Consider the following 5,507-nt stretch of genomic DNA (forward strand, 5'->3'; position numbering starts at 1 on the left):
ACTACTAGACCATTACAATTGATCCATTTGGACCTATTTGGACCAATTGATACAACAAGTCTAGGTGGAAGCAAATATGCTTTTGTGATTGTGGATGACTACTCTAGATACACTTGGACCTATTTCTTAGCTCACAAAAGTGATTGCTTCAAGTGTTTCTCTAAATTTTGTAAACTCACTCAAAACGAAAAAGGCTTCATGATTTCATCAATTCGGAGTGATCACGGTGGTGAATTCCAAAACCGTGACTTTCAAAATTTTTGCGAAAGTAATGGGTACAATCACAACTTCTCAACTCCAAGAAATCCTCAACAAAATGGAGTAGTTGAAAGGAAAAATAGAAACCTACAAGAAATGGCAAGAACTATGTTGAATGAACATAGTTTACCTAAGTACTTTTGGGCCGAAGCCGTAAATACGGCTTGCTACATCATGAATAGAGTCCTAATAAGACCATCCTTATCCAAAACTCCCTATGAATTATGGAATAACAAAAAACCAAACATCTCCTATTTTAAAGTTTTTGGTTGTAAATGCTTTATTTTAAATGAAAGGGATGCTTTAGGAAAATTTGATGCTAAATCCGATGAAGGCATCTTTCTTGGTTACTCTTCCGTTTCTAATGAAATTTGTGATTTAAAGAAAAATGATTTTGATGATGATCTTGGTTTTGATAATTTGAATTTAAGTGAACCCTCTCCTCAAAATAGCCATTTGAATGCATCTTCTTCCGAAATTTCTTTACCAAAAGAATGGAAGTATGTAGATGCTCATCCAAAAGAGCAAATTATAGGAGATACATCAAAAGGGGTTCAAACTCGTTCTTCTTTCAAAAATTTCTGTGCTAACGCCGCTTTCCTTTCTCAAATTGAACCTAAATGCATTGACGAAGCCTTAAAAGATGATTTTTGGATCATTGCAATGCAAGAAGAATTGAACCAATTTGAGAGGAATGAGGTATGGAAGCTTGTTCCTAGACCAAGTGACCACTTAGTCATAGGTACTAAGTGGGTCTTTAGAAACAAGCAAGATGAAAATGGTATCGTGGTTAGAAACAAGGCTAGATTAGTGGCCAAAGGTTTCAACCAAGAAGAAGGTATCGATTACGAAGAAACCTTCGCTCCCGTGGCTCGATTAGAAGCCATAAGGATGCTCCTTGCCTATGCTAGTAGTAATAATTTTAAACTATTTCAAATGGATGTTAAAAGTGCTTTCTTGAATGGTTTTATTTCCGAAGAAGTATTTGTCGAACAACCTCCCGGATTTGAAAATTCTCTTCTTCCTAATCATGTATTCAAATTGACTAAAGCTCTCTATGGCTTAAAACAAGCTCCTAGAGCTTGGTATGAAAGGCTTAGTTCCTTTCTTATTTTAAATAATTTTTCCAAAGGCAAGGTTGATACTACATTGTTTATTAAACATTTTGAAAATAATTTTCTTATTGTGCAAATTTATGTTGACGATATTGTGTTTGGCTCTTCGGATGAATCACTATGTGAATCATTTGCCAAATGTATGAGTCTTGAATTTGAAATGAGTTTAATGGGTGAATTAACTTTCTTTTTGGGATTACAAATCAAACAACTTAGTGATGGTATATTTCTTAACCAATCCAAATATACATTAGAATTGTTAAAACGATTTAACATGGATAATTCAAAAGCAATAAACACCCCTATGAGTACTGCGACTAAGTTAGATATGGATGAAAATGGTGAAAGTTTCGATCAAAAAACATATAGGGGAATGATAGGTAGTCTACTCTACCTCACTGCGACTAGACCGGATATTATGTTTAGTGTAGGACTTTGCGCTAGGTTTCAATCTAATCCTAAATTATCTCATCTTAAGAGTGTTAAAAGAATATTTAGGTATCTTAAAGGAACTCCAAATTTAGGATTGTGGTATCCAAAATCTGAAAATTTTGATCTAATAGCTTATGCAGATGCCGATTTTGGTGGATGCAGGATAGATAGAAAAAGTACATCCGGAACATGCCAATTTTTAGGACATGCACTTGTTTCTTGGACTTCCAAGAAACAAAATTCAGTTGCACTATCTACGGCGGAAGCCGAATACATTGCTGCAAGTGCATGTTGTGCACAAGTAATTTGGATGAAAAATACATTAGAAGACTATGGAATTCACCTTGAAAATATTCCCATAAAATGCGATAATACTAGTGCCATATGCCTTACTAAAAATCCAATTCAGCATTCTAGAACTAAGCACATCGACGTTAGGCATCATTTCATACGCGATCATGTCCTTAACAATAATGTTGTTCTAGAATTCATTGACACAAAGCATCAATTAGCAGATATATTCACAAAAGCCTTGAATGAAGACCAATTTGAATTCATTAGAAGGGAATTAGGTATGTTAAATTGTCCCTAAACAATAAACTTGTTTGATTGGATTTTCCGTAAAGTTTTTCATCTTCTTTCCATCTCTCATTCTCCTTCAAATTCCATATGACATGTTGTGAAATCTCGAAATCGACTTTGATGACTTGATTATGAATTTCAAGTTAGCGATTTGATTTAAATAAGTTTTATCTAAATCATAATCTTGATCTTGCAAAATTGGAATCACAAATAATATCTTTTGGCATTCATGAATTGATACTTACAAATATGAAAGTATTGGCATTCATGACTTGAATTTGATTGAAACATTGTATGCTTAAATTCATCATTCTCCTATGTTTCAAAAATTCTTTAAATGCCTTATGTGATGATTAAAAAGTAATGTTGAGATTTTCATGAATTTGACGATTTGAATGAGTTTGTATTCGAATTATGATCTTGACTTCGTGAAATTACTACTTGAATTTTTTATCCCAATCTCTCTCTTATACATCTACAATTTCTATTATTCATAAAAAGAAGAGATTAGATAATATGAATGCATGCTGAATTTTCCTCTAAAATGAACTCTGCGTAAATATTTTTGCATACTTAATTTTCAATGATAAAATCGTTGTATGACAAAATATGTGCTTCAAGTCTCATTTTCCTTTTTGTTGATGACAAAGGGGGAGAAAAGTGATGACTTATATCATTCTTAATAGCATGACAAAATATGAATTGCAAAATTCTTGAGAAAAGTGATCGATCGATGATTATCTTATATGCCTTGCAAAATCCTTGAAAATATCGTAAGATTGATTGATCATATTGAATGCATGTCTAAAATGTATAATCATGCAATTCAAGTTGAAAATCTTTATCTCTTGTCATAGTAAAATTTGTCTCTTATCTTTCGACTTGAAAAAGATTTTCATCAAAGTTTCGTACTTACTATTGTTTAATGAGGATAACGATAGAGTTCTACGATTAGAACTTATCGGGTTATGCTTGAATCCAATGGGATGGAATTCAAGTGTTTTTTTTATCTTCTCATAATATGGCATATAGATAGGGGGAGTTATGTTTAACTCCGTCATCAATTGATTGTCATCATCAAAAAGGGGGAGATTGTTGAATCTTGGATTTTGATGATATAATCAATTGGTGGGTTAATTGATCTAATCCATATTATTGAGTTAAGTGTGCAGGATTAACTAAGATAACCAGAAAACATAAAGCAAGGATACCGGAGTCGAGCTCGATGGACGTTTAAGAGACCGAAGAATCATCGGAGATGCTGCCGGAACCATCCGAGAAGAAATCGGGAACGTGTCGGAAGTTCGCCGAAGGAATCGTCGGAGGCTCGCGGAGATCACCGAGAAGGCTCGGCTACTCGTTAAAGTCATCACAAAGATTGGGAGCTTGAAGGGAGTCCGTCGGAAGAAGTTCGTCGGAAAGCTCGCCGGAACAAGACTCGACGTTCGCGGTTGAAAATTTGCTTAGGATGTGTTTTGGTTATGTAGTCCACTTGTAATTAGGATTAGGATTAAGAGATAATCCTATATCCTGGTTAGGGGCCAACTGGGCCCAAAGTCAGAGTTGGTTTAGGCTAAAAATTAAGCTAAACCAGCGAACTAGAGAGCCAAGATTGAAGCCCAACTAGTGGCTGAAAACACTATAGTCGGGCTGAAAACACTGTAGGCGGTGGCACCGCCTAGCTGGGCGGTGGCACCGCCCATCACCCGAGAGCTGGGCGGTGACACCTCCTTGGCTGGGCGGTTGCACCGTCCAGCACCCGAGTGCTGGGCGGTGGCACCGCCTGGTTGGGCGGTGGCACCACCAGCACCGGAAACCCTAAGAAAATTCAAATTTTGGAGCCCAAAATTTGAATCCTCTTGAGGCCTATAAATACCCCTCAAATCTCAGCTGAGGCAACAACTTTTGAGAAGCATTTTTGATTGAGAGAAAAGTCTTAGAAAGTCTTAGCAAGTCTTGTTTTCAATTTGCTAGAGAGTTCTCCTCCTCCTTTCTTATTGAAAATTTGTAAGAGGTTGAGCTGCTTGTAAAAGGTTGTAAGAGGGGTGTTTACCCTTCCATTTCAAGAGACTTGCTAGTGGAAGGTGGGAGCCTCATCGAAGAGGGGCCTCGCAAGTGGAGTAGGTCATTTGACCGAACCACTCTAAAAATCGGCGTAATCTCTGGTTTGCTTTTTATTATTGTCATTTACATTACTGCAAATCTTCTTACTGCTTTAGTTCCTCATTACTCTTGCTGCGCAACTTTAAGAATACGCCTTCAAGTTAAATTTCTCAAGTTTCGTTCTTAACGTACGAAAGATTTTGATTAAAATCGAAGTTTTAATCCGCTGCACTAATTCACCCCCCCCCTCTTAGTGCCGCTCCGATCCTAACAATCACCGCCTAGTCTAGTGGTACCATTGCCTGACATAGTGTCACTGGGCAGTACCACCGCCCACTCTAGCGGTACCACCGCCTGACAACATCAGAGACCGGGTTTTTTAAGTTTTCCAACTTATAGGCAGTTCCACCGCTTGTTCTGGTAGTGCCACCGCCTGACCCAACTTTTGGGTCACTAAATGGGCCTTCCACTGAGCCTAAATCAATCCCAATTAAGGCCCAATTGGCCCCTAATTGAGTTAGCATGATTACACTAAAAGTTAACTTAATTAGCCCCCTAAACTATTTTGATCTTAGATAAATGATTACAAAGCATGAATCCTTTGTCCCACATGTCATTGATTCATCGACACCTTGTCTAATTCTTTGACGCATCATCCTCTCTTGTGGCCTATTGCCTAATCGGCCAGTTGACCTGCGCAACTCCGATTTCCTTGATGCAATTTTCACTCTTATTGTCCTAATGTCCAAACCCATGGCCTGAAGCCCTCTGTCGATATGTCGATCGATCCTCCGATTCAACGACCAATCTGTTAGGAAATCTAGGGGTGACATCACATGTGCAGTGGAAGAACAAGAAAACAAAATCCCCTATTCCCAAAGAGATGTTCGTCATGGTGCAAAGATTGGTGCGCAAAATTCGCGAAACTTAAAACTGCGTATAGAGTAGATTATGTTACCTAGGGAGATCGTATATCCCTATTTTCTTACAGATCTTTAGGAGAGGGTGAAGGAGGTC

The sequence above is a fragment of the Musa acuminata genome, chromosome BXJ1-2 (assembly GCF_036884655.1).
Source record: "Musa acuminata AAA Group cultivar baxijiao chromosome BXJ1-2, Cavendish_Baxijiao_AAA, whole genome shotgun sequence".
Classification (NCBI taxonomy): Eukaryota; Viridiplantae; Streptophyta; class Magnoliopsida; order Zingiberales; family Musaceae; genus Musa; species Musa acuminata.